Here is a 20,436-nt window from a genome sequence, read left to right on the forward strand (position 1 = left end):
TATGGTGAGTCCGATATGCATCTAAGCCAGCATGTAAGTAACCACTTTCACAAACATGTATTTCCACAAATACCAAATATACTATAGGAAGGGTGATAGCTTTTTAGAGGCAGGTCCGGGTCACTTTAATGGATACTACTCAAGACATAACACTGATGTCACATTGAAATGGTGCAAGGCTAAGGGGGTCATTCCGACCCTTGCGGCCGGCGGTATGTTGGCGGTAACACCGCCAACAGGCTGGCGGTGTTCCGCCAGCAATTCTGACCGTGGTGGAAAAGCCACGGTCATACCGCCGGCCCCTCCACTTTCCTGCCAGGCTTCCGCCTGGCGGGCATAATCCCCAGGGCAGCGGTGCAAGCACCGCTGCCCTGGGGATTATGAGTCCCCGACCGCCAGCCTGTCTGTGGCGGTAAACACCGCCATTGAAAGGCTGGTGGTAAGAGGACTGGGGGTGCCCCTGGGGGCCCCTGCACTGCCCATGCGCTTGGCATGGGCAGTGCAGGGGCCCCCAGGCATAGCCCCATCGCGTATTTCACTGCCCGAATTTCAGGCAGTGAAATGCGCGACGGGTGCTACTGCACCCGCTGCACATCAACATTGCCGCCGGCTCTATTACGAGCTGGCGGCAATGTTGAGGTGCCATTTCCGCTGGGCCAGCGGAAATGTCGGAATAGGGAGGCATGAATACCGCCGGCAATGGCGGTATTCTGTCTTCCCCGGCCTCGGCGGTCTGGAGAAAAGACCGCCGAGGTCGGAATGACCACCTAAGTGTTTAAGTTGCTTGCATCAGTGTTGTAATTTACACATACTTGATCTGTGACTATAGGATGACAGTATTATCTTTACAATATATGTAGCATACATGATACACAGTGCAAGAGTAGTTAATTATTTGTGTCGATCTGGGTGTTCATGTACACAATGAGGCCTACATACAGTGGGCAATCATGGCTGAAGAGTCCTTAAGTAGCTCCATATCAAATATGATGTACTCATATCCACTGGCATCCCAGAAAATTACACATACATACCAGCACTGCAAGGAACTCCTACTGCATGTTTCAAAAACTAGCTAAACATATGTTAAAACTCTTATGCAACCGGAAACAAGCATCCTGGGACTGGTTTCACGGTATCACCCTTCAAGCTAGACTGGCTGATGAAGGGTGATGCCCTGAAACCGGCTCCAGGATGCTTGTTTCCATTCCAAGGAGGACCTGGCTTGGCAGTTTGGCTGGACTGTTCCCATGGGAAACAAGATAAAGATTGATTTGCATATGGCTGGGTCCAAACGAGAGTGAGGCGGGAAGTAAAATAATGATGGATTAAATCTAGATATGTGACTGGGGGTGAGTGTTTGAAAAGTTTCAACACTTCGCCCATCCTTTTTTTTTTGTGATGCTGCCTTGTGCACCCTAAGTGGCTAGGGTATGTCCAGACGTGGGTCCTTTGCTCACTGCACCACTGGATTCAAGGTAGCATGGCTAATGAAAGATGATGTGAAACCAGTCCCAGGATGCTTGTTTCCTGTCCAGGGAGGATCTGGATCTTGGCAGTTTGGGCTTGACTGTTCCCATGGGGAATAAGATCAAGATAGGACTGGGTCCAAACTGGGGTGATGTGGTGAGCAAAATGTTGATGGATTAAACCAACATCTGTAATTGGTTGTGAGTGTTTAAATAGTTTCAGCATTCTGTTTATCATTTTATTTTGTTTTGTGATGTTACATTGTGCACTCTCAAGCCCAGATTTATACTCTGTTTGTGCCGAATTTGCATCATTTTTTTAAATGAAACTTTGGAGCAAACCTATCTACATACTTATACTTTGGCGCTAGACCCTTCCAGCACCAAAGTTTTGGAGTTAAAGTCATTTTTTGCTTGCGGGAAACTACCTTGCGCCAATGAGATGCAAGGTAGGCGTTCCCGTGCAAAAAATGATGATATGGCCTTAAAGCCACATTTATCCCCTATACTAAAATCACTCAGGGGGAAGGGGGCCTTAAATAATGGTGCTAAGTTTGCTTAGTGCCATTATTTAACACCTGGGTCACGGCAGGTGTTAGAGGACCTGTAGGCCTATTTCCATGGTAAGTACAGGTGAGTATTTTCATTTTTTTTTAAAGTGCCACAGGGGTCTAACTTGGGCTCCCCTACATGGCACCATGGGGTGGTGGGCGTGACTTTGGTATTTACTAAGACAGGAGTCATGTCTATGGGGGTTGTACGTCAAAAAATTATGCTAGTCTAGTTAGAGGCATTTTTATGCTTCCAAGCAGACTAGCGTCATACCTTGATGCACACCCTCCTGTTCCCCCATGCCTCCTCCACCCAGCTAGCGTCCTTTTCTATGATGCTAGCAGGGCCTTACCGTTGGCTACCGTCATTCCATAAATATGACGCCCGGCTGGCATCTTGGAATGGCGCTACTCGGTGGTATACTTTTTCACGCAAATCTGAGTTAGCGCAGTTTTGTGTGAAAAGGTATAAATCTGTGCCTAAGTGTCAAGGGCATGCCCAGACTTAGGTCCCTTGTTCACTGCACCACTGGATTCAAGCTAGCCTGACTGATGAAAGGTGATACCCTAAACTGGTCCCAGAATGATTGTTTCCTATCCAGGGAGGATCTGGACTGGCAGTTTGGGCTGGACTGTTTCCATGGGGAACAGGGTCAAGACTGATTTGTATATGGCTGGGTCCAATCTGGGCTGGTGTGGCAAGCAAAATAATGATGGATTAAAGCCAGATCTGTGACTGGAGGTGAGTGTGTGAAAAGTTTCAACACTCCATCCATAATTTTATTTTGTTTTGTGATGTTGCTTTGTGCACTCTAAGTGGCTAGGTTATACTCAGACATGGATCCCTTGCTCGCTGCTCCACTGGATTTAAGATAGCCTGACTGATGAAGGGTGATATCCTGAAACTAGTTTCATGATGATTGTTTCCTGTCCAGTGAGAACTTGGCATGCCAGTTTGGGCTGGACTGTTCCCATGAGATACAGGGTCATGACTGATTTGCGTGTGGCTGGGTCCAAACTGGGTTGACGTGGTGAGCAAAATAATGATGGATTAAACCCAGATCTGTGACTGGGGATGATGTTTAAAAAGTATCCACACTCCGCCCATCATTTTATTTTGTTTTGTGAAGTTGCCTTGTAGTGTAGGTTCCAATTATTCTAATGAGACTACAGGATTCGGGCGGCAGAATTACCTATACTGCAGGGGACTGAGTCTGAACCTGCACCATGTGACACCTGTTGGCCTAATCTGGGTTTGTTCCGGCTAACTAACAGCGCCTCATCTCCACCCAAGAGCAGAGATGATTGGGGCAACCGAGCGCATGATATAAATGACTCCTCAGGGGAATCATGGTCATTCAGATCTCATCAGTTTCTCTCAGTTACGTTAGTCTCACATATGCAAGGACAATCAGAGCCAGAGTAAAGCTCAATAAGGCCTTGTTGAAGTAACTGCATTTTAGATAATAAGGCATGTATTGCAATAACTAGGATGATGAAGCACAATAGGATTAAAATTGTGACAAGGAGAGTAAAACACAAGAATAATGCTACCATGTTGTCACTGGGGTTCCTAATGATAGTTTCTACCTATGCTATGTTAGAGCACAGAATGTTAAGCTCTAATTCTCCCTTTCAGGCTCCCCCTGGGAAGACATCATCCCTCATACCTGAGCGAGAGGCCTGTAGTCTACATACGCAGCTGTAGCAAAGCAATCAACAATCAACATACAGTTGGGGTCATCTGGCTGGAATCTCCCTTTAACTTACATGGGTCAATTTAGTGTTTTTGTAATAAAACATCTTATGTTCCAGGTAATGATCCCCACGTAAGAGTGTGTATGTTTCTTTGAACATTAGAGACAAAGCTTACCAATTTTGCTGGCAACCTATCCTGCTGCAGCCTTGAGAAAAGCACAGAGTGAAAGAAATGTCTTGTTTAAGAACGTAATGCTGACCAAGGTGAAGAACAGCTAGATAGAGAAAATAAAATATGACCACAAATGTGGCTAATGTTGAAATAATATAACAAAGCTAAAAAAAAACATATCAAGGTTAAAGTGCATAGCGGCAAGCCTAGTTTGCTAAAATAATATGTATAAAACTATACCTAAAATGGCTACACAACACCATCCCCTTGCCGATTCAAAGGTGGTTCAAAGCCTAATTATATATGTAGTTGCTACTAAAATTTATCCTAATGCATATATATGTGAATGTCAATAATGACAAGTTAAAAGACACTTGAGCATGTATTAAAAGGACAGTTTAAAAAGTTGATTGTGGCGTCAAGAAAAGGCGAATTTCAAAAGTCAGAGTCATTTTTAAAATTGCCACAATCGAATCTGGGAGTATTGAAGAAAGGAAATCTTCTACTTCAGCAGGTGATAAAGTAGGAAGTTCATCGCCAAGGAAAACCAAGGAGCATTCGTATTCCAAAGCCTGAGCTCCAGCCGAGGCAGCAGCATTCCGCGGTGTACCCAACAGTGAGTTTAGAGCTTTATGATCCACAAAGTGCAACTCATAGACAGCTTCCCATAGCAAAAGCACCCTCAACGTGCAGGACTGGTAATGAGCCCTTAGTGAGAACATCAACAGATCAGGGTCCAATGAAAGCAAGCGCTGCGTAGAGAGACAGACTTTCAGTGCACATTCGAAAGGGCACCAAAGGCACTGAAACACAGGCTGCACACAATGCAAAACCGGTTTGAATGACAGAGACCAGTCGAACTCCAATTGCTCCAGGAGTGGTGCTCCAAAGTACTACATCATGCATTCATGACACAGCTGTGCTGGTGAAAGCGCTTTCAGTCCTCCTTGTTGTAATGGGACATCCATTGTGCATAAAAAGTAGCAATAACAAGATGCTAGGTATTGTAACCGAAGTTATCGGAAGTCCCCCGAAAATACTGGAAAATACTGAGTGAATGGCTGAAGGTATTAAGCCAAATATAGTGGAGAAGGAGTGTACGAAACCAAAAGCAACATCCTTAAATAAATTTGCGATTCGAGTAGTATTGGACACGTTAAATATCTGTCCCACGAGCTCAGCAAAGTGTCTTGGAAAGTTAGTACTTAAAAGGGACTGTATCTCTGCGGATGACCTCACAACCTGAAGCTCATAGTTCTCACGTGCAGATGTAAGCACCACATGTTTTTGAAACAATAAAGACTTGAGTCTGCTCAACTTGTCAAACTTCACCTATGAAGTAGTGATGTGGGGCCAAATCTTAGCTACTTCCCTCTGTTGTGTGGGAGGAAAAAGTACATTCCAGCAGCATGTAACAATTTTGGAGACCAACACGACATAACCTATTCCAGCTTGCATCCCAAAACAGCTCTTACTATTAACCCCTTGTATGCCTTGGACAAGATCACCTCATCCTGCACCCGGCCCACGCGTGGGCCCCCCACCCACACCCCTGATCGTGGATGGAAGGGGAATCCCTTCCCCTTCCATCCCCGCCCCCCCCTTGGCAAACTGATGACGTCAGCATGCTCACAGCGCACCAACGTCATCAAGTATTGCAGAGGATGCGCTGGAAGCCATTTGCTTCCAGCGCGTCGAGGGAAGAGGACTCAACAGGTGAGTCCTTCCCTTTTTGGGGGTTTGGAGGGGGGAAACAGACACGGGGGAAAGGAAAGGGTTTTTCCTTTCCCCCTGTGCCTGTTTTCAGTGGATTCCTGCTCCACCAGGAATCCCCATTAGGCACCAGGGATTTATTTTTATGTTTAGTTTTGGGAGCGACCCCTTGGGCAAAGGTCGCTCTCACTGGGGGCTACTTTTTTCCTATTTCAGCTCCCTCTGGGAGCAGATCGGCTGATTTTTTGGCCGATCTGCCCCCCGGTGGGGTGGGGGGGCGAAAACCACAAGACACCAGGGAAATAATTTTGGTCATGTTTTTTGGGAGCGACCCCTTGGGCAAGGGTCGCTCCCATTGGGGGCCATTTTTTTTTCCTACTAGACACCAGGGAATTTTTATTTGTTATGCTTTTTGGGCGCAACCCCTTGGGCAAGAGTCGCTCCCATTGGGGGCTCTTTTTTTTATCCTATTTCGGCCCCCCCTGGGGGTAGATAGGCCGATTTTTCAGTTGATCTGCCCCCGGGGGGGTGCTGAAAACCAATAGACACCAGGGAAATAATTTTGGTCATGTTTTTTGGGAATGACCCCTTGGTCAAGGGTCGCTCCCATTGGGGGCTATTTTTTTATCCTATTTCGGCCCCCCTGGGGGCAGATCAGCCGATTTTTCGGCCGATCTGCCCCAAAGGGGGGTCCGAAAACCACAAGACACCAGGGAATTTATTTTCTTTGTTTTTGGGCAGCGACCCCTTAGGCAAGGGTCACTGCCCAGGGGGCAATCATTTTTTATATGTTTTGGCCCCCCTGGGGCTGGATCGGCCATGTTTTTGGCCGATCTGCCCCTGGGGAGGTCGAAACCCACTAGGCGCCAGGGATTGTGTGGGTGTGTTTTGTGTGTTTGTGGGCACCCCTTGGGCAAGGGTCGCCCCCCAAAAGGAGGGAAATTTCGTATTGGCCATCTCTGCCCCCCTTGGGGGCAGATGGGCCTATTTTTGTAGGCCCATCTGCCCCCAAGGAGGGCAGAAACCACCAATACGGCAGGGATTTTTTTTTTTTTCCCCTTTTTTTGTTTAGTGCTGGGGGTGCCCCCTTTTTCCTCCTTTGACAAGGGTCATCCCCTAAAGGGGACACAGAGCTGTTGGCCATTTATGCCCCCCTTGGGGGCAGATCGGGCAATTTTTTTTTACGTCCATCTGCCTTCAAGGGGGGGCAGAATCCACTTAGGCCCCAGGGATCCTGTGTGTGTGTGTGTGTTTTGTGTGGGGGGCAGCACCTTTCGCAAGGGTTGCCCCCCAAAGGGGGCACATTAGTGATGGCCATTTCTGCCCACCTTGGAGGCAGATCAGTCTATTTTGTTTAGGCCCATCTGCCCCCAAGATGTCAGAGATTTTTTTTTTGGTTCCCTTTGTTTTTTGTGCTGGGGGCACCCCCATTCGCCCCCTTTGGCAAGGGCGCCCCACCCCCCCAAACAGGGTACAGAGCTGTTGGCCATTTCTGCCCCACTTGGGGGCAGATCAGCTTATTTTTTTTTAGGCCCATCTGCCTCCTAGTGGGGCAGAAGCCATCTGGTCACCAGGGACAATTTCTAAGTTCTTGGTGGCAGGGTGTTTGTCAACTGGCAAAGTATTTGTATTTGTGATTATAACAGTTTATTTCTTCTTTTTGTTCTAATTCAAAGCTTTTGCTTCCTATGCTGTGGATCCTTGCGGTTTTGGCAGTAGCTGTCCTGCGGTTTGCATATTTGCATGTGATAGGTAAGTGAAAGCAATTTACTCCAAAGGAGTATTGTTGACATGCATGAATGACATGTTTTTTAGGTGGTGTACTAAATGCAGTATTGGGTGTGAAATTGTCCTTAGATTTGAGCACAATGATATTTGTGTTGTCATATGTCTAATTTGCTTTTTTCTTTTTAGTGGGATATCATTGGTGATTGTTGTGTCTGTGCAGAGTAGTTGCTGGTGAGTAGCTTTTTCAGGCAATTGAGTGGTATAGTTTTTTAGTACATAACTCTTTGTGATAAAGCTACACTTTGTTTATTACTTATTTTAGTGCTAGTTGTTGTTGGCAATCCAGTTGTTGTTAGTGAGGATCATGGCTAGCCGCAGAGTGACCGCTCAGCAGGTTGTTGACATGCTCTTTGAGTCGTCTTCAGACCATGATTACGAGACTGACTCTGCATCTGAGGCAGAGGAGGAAGTGAGAGATTCTGGCAGTGAGTTTTCTATCCGAGAGTATTCTTCTGATGAGGAAGCTACTCTCAGTGCAGATGAAGGGCCTGTTGTAGAGGAGGACATTGATGTGCCAAGAGTGCAGCAGCCTGGGGCTGAAGGGTTTCCCATTAGAAGACCTGACACCTGGATTGCCCCAAACATGGAACAGCCACAGTAACCTGCATTTACTGGTCTCCTAGGGTGTAGAGTCAATACGGAAAACTTTTTGCCTGTCCATTTCTTTCACTTATTTATGGACGATGTATTTTTGGAAGAGATTGTGGAGCAGACTAATTTGTATGCAGAGCAATATTTGAGGGACAACGCTGCCAGACTTAGGCCTCAGTCTAGAGCTACTCAGTGGGTTCCCCCATATCTGGAAGAGATGAAAAAGTTTTTAGGTTTGACTTTTTTGATGGGGTTGATCAGGAAGCCATCACTGGCTTCTTATTGGTCTACTAGTCCCTTGATGGCAACGGCTATATTTCCTGCAACTATGACACGTAATCGCTATTTGCTTCTTCTTCGCATGCTGCATTATGTAGACAATGCTTTAGTCTTGCCACGAGATCACCCTGATTGTGACCGTCTTTTTAAGATTAGGCCTGTCCTTGATCACTTTGTAGATCAGTTTTCAGAAGTCTATGTTCCAGTCAAAGAGATAAGTGTGGACAAGTCTTTGGTCCTTTTCAAGGGGCGTTTAGTTTTTAAGCAGTACATTCCTAGTAAGAGGGCACAGTATGGGTTTAAATTGTATATGCTGTCAGAAAGCAGTTCAGGATATGTGTATAATTTCAGGGTCTACACTGGTAGGGATTGCAGTATTGACCCTCCTGGTTGTCCGGCCACTTTTGGAGTTAGCGAAAAAATTGTGTGGGGACTTGGTAGACGACTGTTTAACAAAGGTCACCATTAGTACATAGATAATTTCTACACTGGAGTGCAGTTGTTCAAGGAGTTGTTTAGAGTGGACACTGTTGCTTGTGGCACAATCCGTTGTAACCGGAAAAGCTATCCAAGGGAGCTTGTCTGTAACAAACTTGAGAGGGGACAGATCAGTGCCTTGAGGAATAATGAGCTGCTAGCTCTGAAATTTTCAGACAGGAGGGATTTGTACATGCTATCTACCATCCATGATGAGAGTACTTCCCCTGTGACTGTTTGGGGTCAGGTTGCGGAAGTGTGCAAACCTGCATGCATTTTGGACTACAATAGGCACATGGGTGGTGTTGATAGAGTAGATCAGAGGTTGGAACCTTTCACTGCTCTTCGTATGTCTTACATGTGGTATAAAAAGTTGGCCCTACATGTATTTCATTTGGCAACTTTTAATGCTTTTATTGTGTTCAAAGATTGTTCACCTGAGTCAAGGATGACATTTGTTAAATGTCAGGAGTCAGTGATAGAGAGCCTAATTGTTTTGGAATGGGCAAGAGTTCCTAGAGTAGAAGTGGTGGAGGAAGTGGCTAGATTGAAAGATCTCCACTTTCCAGATCACATTCCTCCCACTCCCCAAAAAGACTTGCCCACAAAGAAATGTAGAGTATGTGCCCGGAGAGCAATCTGGAGAGAGAGCAAGATGTACTGCCCCAATTGCCCTTCAAAGCCTGGGCTGTGTGTGCCCGGCTGTTTTAGAAGTTACCATACCAGGAAAAACTTTTGGGAAATACCATGAGCGTAAACTTCCTATTTTATATTTTCATATGTTCAGTTTCACGGTTGGCATTACTGTCATGTATTTAGTTAGAGCTTTTGTGTTTGTAGTTATGTACCTAATTTATAATTAGTTAGTGGTTTCTTTGTTGTTTATAAACAAAAAAAAATTGATGGCAGTGTGTGTGGGGTGGCGCTTGGCTGGTGGTGTGCGTGGGGTGGCGCTTGGCTGGCGGTATGGGTGGGGTGGCACTTGGCTGGTGGTGTGCTTGGGGTGGTGCTTGGCTGATGGTGTGTGTGGGGTGGGTCTTGCCTGGCAGTATGGGTGGTGTGGTGCTTGGCTGCGGTGTGCTTGGGGTGGTGCTTAGCTGGTGGCATAGGTGGGCTGGCGCTTGGCTGGCAGTGTACTTGGGGTGGCGCTTGGCTGGCGGTGTGCGTGGGGTGGCGCTTGGCTGGTGGTATGGGTGGTGTGGCGCTTGGCTGGCGGTATGGGTGGGGTGGCGCTTGGCTGGCGGTGTGCTTGGGGTGGTGCTTGGCTGGCGGTGTGCTTGGGGTGGCGCTTGGCTGGCCGTGTGCTTGGGGTGGCGCTTGGCTGGCGGTGTGCGTGTGGTGCGCTTGGCTAGCGGTGCCAGCCAAATGCCAGTCCACACACTCATCAGCTGGTGTGATTGCGAGTGTTGTAATGTGCTGGGCCCGTGGCTTACGGCGTGAATGGTCTTGTGCATGTCATGCATGAAAGGTGTGTGAATGGACTGTAAAGCGGTTGGTGCCTTGCCGTGGCTTTACAGCTCACGAGCTGTGAGTCATTGGTTCAGTTTTTTGGCCTTTCAGTTATTATCAGTGCATTTCACTTTTGTGAAATCTCTTGTTAATAAAATTTTATCTACTGAACCTTCACTCACCCTCGTGCCAAATCCAACCAGTATGGGAGGTAAAAAAAAAAAACCTGTTCCGCTGTAATCAGGCGTCGCAGCACACTTATGACACGCTAGGTGTCTCAGGTGGGATCCCGATGATGAAGCATGCCACCAACTTGGTTGGTGGGTAAGGGGTCTTTTTCACATAACCTAAGTGCGTTTCTTTTCACAATTTTAGTGTTTGGCACATCACAGACGTATGTGGTCACATCAAAATGATATATTACAAAAGTACCTGTGTTTGGGGGGAGAGGGGGCACCTATGATTTTGGTCCTGGGTGCAGCCTTCATCTAGGGAAGCCTACCAAACCCAGACATTTTTTTAAACTAGATACTCCAAGGAGTCCAGGGAGGTGTGGCTTGCATGGATCCACCAACATTTTCTTACCCAGACTCCTCTGCAAATCTCAAAATTTGCTTAAGAAAGCTTATTTTCCTGACTTTTGCTTGTATGATCACCGCTCCAGCACAAAATTCCTACTCCCCAGCGTTCCCCTCAGTCTCCCAAGTAAAATGACACCTCACTTGTGTGGGCCCCCAAAGCAGAGTCAGCCTAAAGATGTATAAAAGAAGAATATGTGCTTATCAACTCGCTGTGCTATCCCCATAATCTCTACAGGTTTGTGGCCTTTTTCTGTTGTAGGCACATGACCCACCCACACAAGTGAGGCATCATTTTGAGCAGGAGACTTGGGGGAATGCTGGGTGGAAGGAAATTCGTGGCTCCTCTTAGATCTTAGAACTTTGTGTCACCGAAATGTGAGTAAAACGTGTTTTTTTAGCCAAATTTTGAGGTTTGCAAAGGATTCTGGGTAACAGAACCTGGTGAGAGCCCCACAAGTCACCCCATCTTGGATTCCCCTAGGTCTCCAGTTTTCAAAAATGCGCAGGTTAGGTGCCGGCTGAGTTAGAGGCCAATATGTCCAGGTAGGCACTTTGAAAAAAACACCTCTGTTTTCTGTAGAAAAAATGGGATGTGTCCACGTTGTGTTTTGGGGCATTTCCTGTCGCGGGCGCTAGGCCTACCCACACAAGTGAGGTATCATTTTTATCGGGAGACTTGGGGGAACGCTGGGTGGAAGGAAATTTGTGGCTCCTCTCAGATTCCAGAACTTTCTCTCACCGAAATGTGAGCAAAACGTGTTTTTTTAGCCAAATTTTGAGGTTTGCAAAGGATTCTGGGTAACAGAACCTGGGGAGAGCCCTACAACTCACCCCATCTTGGATTCCCCTAGGTCTCTAGTTTTCAAAAATGCACAGGTTTGGTAGGTTTCCCTAGGTGCCAGCTGAGCGCGAGGCCAAAATCAACAGGTAGGCACTTTGCGAAAAACAGCTCTGTTTTCTGTAGAAAAATGTGATGTTTCCACATTGTGTTTTGGGGCATTTCCTGTTGCGGGCGCTAGGCCTACTCACACAAGTAAGGTATCATTTGTATCTGGAGACTTGCGGGAACGCTGGGTGGATGGACATTTGTGGCTCCTCTCAGATTCCAGAACTTTCTGTCACCGAAATGTGAGTAAAACTTGTTTTTTTAGACAAATTTTGAGATTTGAAAAGGATTCTGGGTAACAGAAAATGGTCAGAGCCCCATAAGTCACCCCATCATGGTTTCCCCTAGGTCTCTAGTTTTCTAAAATGCACAGGTTTGGTAGGTTTCCCTAGGTGCTGGCTGAGCTAGAGTCCAAAATCTACAGGTAGGCACTTTGCAAAAAACGCCTCTGTTTTCTGTAGAAAAATGGGATGTGTCCACATTGTGTTTTGGGGCATTTCCTGTCACGGGCGCTAGGCCTACCCACACAAGTGAGGTATCATTTTTAGCGGGAGACTTGGGGGGACGCTGGGTGGAAGGAAATTTATGGCTCCTCTCAGATTCCAGAACTCTCTGTCACCGAAATGTGAGGAAAACGTGTTTCTTTAGCCACATTTTGAAGTATGCAAAGGATTCTGGGACACAGAAACTGGTCAGAGCCCCACAAGTCACCTGTCTTGGATTCCCCTAGGTCTCTAGTTTTCAAAAATGCACAGGTTTGGTAGGTTTCCCTATGCGCAGACTGAGCTAGAGGACAAAATCTACAGGTAGGCACTTTGCAAAAAACACCTCTGTTTTCTGTAGAAAAATGGGATGTGTCCACTTTGTGTTTTGGGGCATTTCCAGCCGCGGGCGCTAGGCCTACCCACACAAGTGAGGTACCATTTTTATCGGAAAACTTGGGGGAAATCTGTGTGGAAGGAAATTTGTGGCTCCTCTCAGATTCCAGAACTTTCTGTCACCGAAATGTGAGTAAAACTGGTTTTTTTAGCCAAATTTCTAGGTTTGCTAAGGATTCTGTGTAACAGAACCTGGTGAGAGCCCCAAAAGTCACCCCATCTTGGATTCCCCTAGGTCACTAGTTTTAAAAAATGCACAGGTTTGGTAGGTTTTCCTAATTGCCAGTTGAACTAGAGGCCAAAATCCACAGCTAAGCACTTTGCAAAAAACAGGTCTGTTTTCTTTGGGAAAATGTGAAGTGTCCATGTTGTGTTTTGGGGCATTTCCTGCTGCAGGCTCTAGGCCTACCTACACAAGTGAGGTATAATTTTTATCGGGAGACTTGGGGGAACACTGCGTAGAAGCAAATTTGTGGCTCCTCTCAGATTCTAGAACTTTCTGTCACCGAAATGTGAGGAAAACGTGTTTTTGTAGCCTTATTTTGAGGTTTGCAAAGGATTCTGGGTAACAGAACCTGGTCAGAGCCCCACAAGTCACCCCATCGTGGATTCCCCTCAGTCTCTAGTTTTAAAAAATGCACAGGTTTGGTAGGTTTTCCTAATTGCCAGTTGAACTAGAGGCCAAAATCCACAGCTAAGCACTTTGCAAAAAACAGGTCTGTTTTCTTTGGTAAAATGTGGTGTGTCCACTTTGTGTTTTGGGGCATTTCCTATAGCAGGCGCTAGGTCTACCCACACAACTGAGGTATCATTTTTATCGAAAGACGTGGGGGAACACTGGGTTTAAGGAAATTTGTGTCTCGTCTCAGGTTCCAGAACTTTCTGTCACCGAAATGTGAGGAAAACGTGTTTCTTTAGCCACATTGAGGTTTGCAAAGGATTATGGGTAACAGAAACTGGTCAGAGCCCCACAAGTCACCCCATCATGGATTCCCCAAGGTCACTAGTTTATAAAAATGCACAGGTATGGTAGGTTTCTCTAGGTGCCAGCTGAGCTAGAGGCCAAAATCTACAGGTAGGCACTTTGCAAAAAACACCTCTTTTTTCTGTAGAAAAATGGGATGTGTCCACTTTGTGTTTTGGGGCATTTCCTGTTGCGGGCGCTAGGCCTACCCACACAAGTGAGGTATCATTTTCATCGGGAGACTTGGGGGGACGCTGGGTGGAAGGAAATTTGTGGCTCCTCTCAGATTCCAGTACTTTCTATCACCGAAATGTGAGGAAAATGTGTTTTTTAGTCAAATATTGAGGTTTGCAAAGGATTCTGGGTAACAGAACCTGGTCAGAGCCCCACAAGTCACCCCATCTTAGATTCCCCTAGGTCTCTAGTTTTCAAAAATGTACAGGTTTGGTAGGTTTTCCTAGGTGCCAGCTGAGCTAGAGGCCAAAATCTACTGGTAGGCACTTTGCAAAAAACACCTCTGTTTCCTGTAGAAAAATGGGATGTGTCCATGTTGTGTTTTGGGGCATTTTCTGTCGCGGGCGCTAGGCCTACCCACACAAGTGAGGTATCATTTTTATCGGGAGACTTGGGGGAACACTGCGTGGAAGGAAATTTTTGGCTCCTCTCAGATTCCAGAACTTTGTGTCACCGAAATGTGAGGAAAACGTGTTTTTGTAGCCATATTTTGAGGTTTGCAAAGGATTCTGGGTAACAGAACCTGGTCAGAGCCCCACAAGTTACCCCATCGTGGATTCCCCTCGGTCTCTAGTTTTTAAAAATGCACAGGTTTGGTAGGTTTTCCTAATTGCCAGCTGAGCTAGAGGCCAAAAGCCACAGCTAGGCACTTTGCAAAAAACAGGTCTGTTTTCTTTGGGAAAATGTGATGTGTCCACTTTGTGTTTTGGGGCATTTCCTATAGCAGGCGCTAGGTCTACCCACACAAGTGAGGTATCATTTTTATCGAAAGACTTAGGGGAACGCTGGGTGGAAGGAAATTTGTGTCTCGTCTCAGGTTCCAGAACTTTCCGTCACCGAAATGTGAGGAAAACGTGTTTCTTTAGCCACATTTAGGTTTGCAAAGGATTCTGGGTAACAGAAACTGGTCAGAGCCCCACAAGTCACCCCATCATGGATTCCCCAAGGGCTCTAGTTTTCAAAAATGCACAGGTATGGTAGGTTTCTCTAGGTGCCAGCTGAGCTAGAGGCCAAAAGCCACAGCTAGGCACTTTGCAAAAAACAGGTCTATTTTCTTTGGGAAAATGTGATGTGTCCACTTTGTGTTTTGGGGCATTTCCTATAGCAGGCGCAAGGTCTACCCACACAAGTGAGGTATCATTTTTATCGAAAGACTTGGGGGGACGCTGGGTGGGAGGAAATTTGTGGCTCCTCTCAGATTCCAGAACTTTTTATCACCGAAATGTGAGGAAAATGTGTTTTTTAGTCAAATTTTGAGGTTTGCAAAGGATTCTGGCTGACAGAACCTGGTCAGAGCCCCACAAGTCACCCCGACTTAGATTCCCCTAGGTCTCTAGTTGTCAAAAATGCACAGGTTTGGTAGGTTTCCCTAGGTGCAGGCTGAGCTAGAGGCCAACATCTACTGTTAATCACTTTGCAAAAAACACCTCTGTTTCCTGTAGAAAAATGGGATGTGTCCATGTTGTGTTTTGGGGCATTTCCTGTCGCGGGCGCTAGGCCTACCCACACAAGTGAGGTATCATTTTTATCGGGAGACTTGGGGGAACACTGCGTAGAAGGAAATTTGTTGCTACTCTCAGATTCCAGAACTTTGTGTCACCGAAATGTGAGGAAAATGTGTTTTTGTAGCCATATTTTGAGGTTTGCAAAGGATTCTGGGTAACAGAACCTGGTCAGAGACCCACAAGTTACCCCATCGTGGATTCCCCTCGGTCTCTAGTTTTAAAAAATGCACAGGTTTGGTAGGTTTTCCTAATTGCCAGCTGAGCTAGAGGCCAAAAGCCACAGCTAGGCACTTTGCAAAAAACAGGTCTGTTTTCTTTGGGAAAATGTGATGTGTCCACTTTGTGTTTTGGGGCATTTCCTATAGCAGGCGCTAGGTCTACCCACACAAGTGAGGTATCATTTTTATCGAAAGACTTGGGGGAACGCTGGGTGGAAGGAAATTTGTTTCTCATCTCAGGTTCCAGAACTTTCTGTCACCGAAATGTGAGGAAAACGTGTTTCTTTAGCCACATTGAGGTTTGCAAAGGATTCTGGGTAACAGAAACTGGTCAGAGCCCCACAAGCCACCCCATCATGGATTCCCCAAGGTCTCTAGTTTTCAAAAATGCACAGGTATGGTAGGTTTCTCTAGGTGCCAGCTGAGCTAGAGACCAAAAGCCACAGCTAGGCACTTTGCAAAAAACAGGTCTGTTTTCTTTGGGAAAATGTGATGTGTCCACTTTGTGTTTTGGGGCATTTCCTATAGCAGGCGCAAGTTCTACCCACACAAGTGAGGTATCATTTTTATCGAAAGACTAGGGGGGACGCTGGGTGGAAGGAAATTTGTGGCTCCTCTCAGATTCCAGAATTTTTTATCACCGAAATGTGAGAAAAATGTGTTTTTTAGTCAAATTTTGAGGTTTGCAAAGGATTCTGGGTAACAGAACCTGGTCAGAGCCCCACAAGTCACCCCGACTTAGATTCCCCAACGTCTCTAGTTGTCAAAAATGCACAGGTTTGGTAGGTTTCCCTAGGTGCAGGCTGAGCTAGAGGCCAAAATCTACAGATAGGCACTTTGCAAAAAACACCTCTGTTTTCTGTAGAAAAATGGGATGTGTCCATGTTGTCTTTCAGGGCATTCCCTGTTGCGGGCGCTAGGCCTACCCACACAAGTGAGGTATCATTTTTATAGGGAGACTTGGGGGACTATGGGTGGAAGGAAATATTTGTGGCTCCTCTCAGATTCCAGAACTGTCTGTCACCGAGATGTGAGGAAAATGTGTTTTTTTAACCACATTTTGATGTTTGCAAATGATTCTGGGTAACAGAACCTGGTGAGAGCCCCACAAGTTACCCCATCGTGGATTCCCCTCGGTCTCTAGTTTTAAAAAATGCACAGGTATGATAGGTTTTCTAGGTGCCAGCTGAGCTAGAGGCCAAAATTTACAGATAGGCACTTTGCAAAAACACCTCTGTTTTCTGTAGAAAAATGGTATGTGTCCATGTTGTCTTTTAGGGCATTTCCTGTTGCGGGTGCTAGGCCTACCCACACAAGTGAGGTATCATTTTTATCGGGAGAATTGGGGGAACACTGCGTGGAAGGAAATTTGTGGCTCCTCTCAGATTCCAGAACTTTCTGTCACCGAAATGTGAGGAAAACGTGTTTTTGTAGCCATATTTTGAGGTTTGCAAAGGATTCTGGGTAACAGAACCTGGTCAGAGCCCCACAAGTTACAACATCGTGGATTCCCCTCGGTCTCTAGTTTTCAAAAATGCACAGGTTCGGTAGGTTTTCCTAATTGCCAGCTGAGCTAGAGGCCAAAATCCACAGCTAGGCACTTTGCAAAAAACAGGTCTGTTTTCTTTGGGGAAATGTGATGTGTTCACGTTGTGTTTTGGGGCATTTCCTATCGCAGGCGCTAGGTCTACCCACACAAAGGAGGTATCATTTTTATCGAAAGACTTGGGGGAACGCTGGGTGGAAGGAAATTTGTGGCTCGTCTCAGGTTCCAGAACTTTCTGTCACCGAAATATGAGGAAAACGTGTTTCTTTAGCCAAATTTTGAGGTATGCAAAGGATTCTGGGTAACAGAAACAGGTCAGAGCCCCACAAGTCACCTGTCTTGGATTCCCCTAGGTCTCTAGTTTTCAAAAATGCACAGGTTTGGTAGGTTTCCCTGGGCGCAGGCTGAGCTAGAGGCCAAAATCTACAGGTAGGCACTTGGCAAAAAGCACCTCTGTTTTCTGTAGAAAAATGGGATGTGTCCACGTTGTGTTTTGGGGCATTTCCTGTTGCGGGCGCTAGGCCTACCCACACAAGTGAGGTACCATTTTTATCGGGAAACTTGGGGGAAATCTGTGTGAAAGGAAATTTGTGGCTCCTCTCAGATTCCAGAACTTTCTGTCACTGAAATTTGAGTAAAACTTGTTGTTTTAGCCAAATTTCGAGGTTTGCTAAGGATTCTGTGTAACAGAACCTGGTGAGAGCCCCAAAAGTCACCCCATCTTGGATTCCCCTATGTCTCTAGTTTTCAAAAATGCACTGGTTTGGTATGTTTTCTGTTAGAAATGGGGTCCTTGGTTGACAGTCAGGTTACCCCCTGTTCAAGCAAAGACCCTCACTCTAGTCAGGGTAAAAGAGAATCACCCTCAGCTAACCCCTGCTTACCCCCTTGGTAGCTTGGCAGAGCAGTAGGCTTAACCTCAGAGTGCTAGGCGTAAAGTATTTGTACCAACACACACAGTAACTCAATGAAAACACTACAAAATGACACAACACAGGTTTAGAAAAATAGGAAATATGTATCTAAATAAAACAAGACCAAAACAACAAAAATCCACCATACACAAGTCAAGTTATTAATTAAAAATCAAAAAGAGTCTTTAAGTAGTTTTAAAAACACACTAGCGCTGCTAGAGTGAAAATGTACCTGGTGTGCGTAAAAAATAACCCCGCACGGGCGGGTGTGCGTCGAAAATAACTCCGCACAGCGGTACTCGAGTCAAAAATCCAGCCGCGCGATGAGTTGAAGATCCCGCCGCGCAGGTTGCGATCTCCCAGCCTCCGTCAGCGATGCTGCGCGTCGTTTCTCCTGCTCCGTGCATCGATTCTTCGGTCGTGTTTCCGGCGAGCGTCGTTTCTCAGCTGCGGAGCTGGCGGCGCGTCGTTTTTCAGCCGCAGATCGGATTCGCGTCGATCTTTTCCCCGCACGGCGCTCTGTGCGTGGATTTTCTTGTCCTTAGGCTGCCAGCTTCTCCTTTCAGGGTCCCAGGAACTGGATGGGCACCGCAGGGCAGAGTAGGAGTCTCTCCAGAGACTCCAGGTGCTGGCAGAGAGAAGTCTTTGCTGTCCCTGAGACTTCAAACAACAGGAGGCAAGCTCTAGATCAAGCCCTTGGAGATTTCTTCTCAAGATGGAAGGCACACAAAGTCCAGTCTTTGCCTTTTTACTCTGGCAGAAGCAGCACTGCAGGAAAGCTCCACAAAGCACAGTCACCGGCAGGGCAGCACTCCTTCCTCAGCTATTAGCTCTTCTCCAGGCAGAGGTTCCTCTTGGTTCCAGAAGTGTTTCTCAAGTCTGTAGATTTGGGTGCCCTTCTTATACCCATTTTAGTCTTTGAAGTCACCTTTCTTCAAAGGGGACTCACACCTACTTGTGAAATCCTGCCTTGCCCAGGCAAGGCCTCAGACACACACCAGGGGGTTGGAGCCGGCATTGTTAGAGGCAGGCACAGTCCTTTCAGATGAGAGTGACCACTCCACCCCTCCCTCCTAGCAGTGATGGCTAATCAGGAAATGCAGGTTACACCCCAGCTCCCTTTGTGTCACTGTCTGGTGTGAGGTGAAAAACAACCCAACTGTCAAACTGACCCAGACAGGGAATCCACAAACAAGGCAGAGTCACAGAATGGTTTAAGCAAGAAAATGCTCACTTTCTAAAAGTGGCATTTTCAAACGCACAATCTTAAAATCAACTTTACTAAAAGATGTATTTTTAAATTGTGAGTTCAGGGACCCCAAACTCCACATGTCCATCTACTCTCTAGGGGAATCTACGCTTTAATCATATTTAAAGGTAGCCCCCATATTATCCTATGAGAGAGACAGTCCTTGCAACAGTGAAAAACGAATTTAGCAGTATTTCACTGTCAGGACATATAAACCACATTACTATATGTCCTACCTTATCCATACACTGCACCCTGCCCTTGGGGCTACCTAGGGCCTACCTTAGGGGTGCCTTACATGTAAGAAAAGGGAAGGTTTAGGCCTGGCAAGTGGGTACACTTGCCAAGTCGAATTGACAGTGTAAAAATACACACACAGACACTGCAGTGGCAGGTCTGAGACATGATTACAGAGCTACTTATGTGGGTGGCACAACCAGTGCTGCAGGCCCACTAGTAGCATTTGATTTACAGGCCCTGGGCACCTCTAGTGCACTTTACTAGGGACTTAACAGTAAAACAAATATGCCAATCATGGAGAAGCAATTACGTACACATTTTAAACAGGAGCACTTGCACTTTAGCACTAGTTAGCAGTGGTAAAGTGCCCAGAGTAACAATAACAATAAAATCAGAGTCCAGCACACATCAACAACCTGGGGAACAGAGGCAAAAAGTTAAGGGAGACCACGCCAAGGATGAAAAGTCTAACATTTTCCTAGTTGGCAGCTGAGCTAGAGGCCAAAATCCACAGCTAGGCACTTTGCTAAAAACAGGTCTGTTTTCTTTGGGAAAATGTGATGTGTCCATGTTGTGTTTTGGGGCATTTCCTGTTGCAGGCACTAGGCCTACCTACACAAGTGAGGTATCATTTTTATCGGGAGACTTGGGGGAACACTGCGTAGAAGGAAATTTGTGGCTCCTCTCAGATTCCAGAACTTTCTGTCACCGAAATGTGAGGAAAACGTGTTTTTGTAGCCATATTTTGAGGTTTGCAAAGGATTCTGGGTAACAGAACCTGGTCAGAGACCCACAAGTCACCCCATCGTGGATTCCCGTCAGTCTCTAGTTTTAAAAAATGCACAAGTTTGGTAGGTTTTCCTAATTGCCAGTTGAGCTAGAGGCCAAAATCCACAGCTAAGCACTTTGCAAAAAACAGGTCTGTTTTCTTTGGGAAAATGTGGTGTGTCCACTTTGTGTTTTGGGGCATTTCCTATAGCAGGCGCTAGGTCTACCCACACAAGTGAGGTATCATTTTTATCGAAAGACTTGGG

Source organism: Pleurodeles waltl, chromosome 2_2 (genome assembly GCF_031143425.1).
Source record: "Pleurodeles waltl isolate 20211129_DDA chromosome 2_2, aPleWal1.hap1.20221129, whole genome shotgun sequence".
Taxonomy (NCBI): domain Eukaryota; kingdom Metazoa; phylum Chordata; class Amphibia; order Caudata; family Salamandridae; genus Pleurodeles; species Pleurodeles waltl.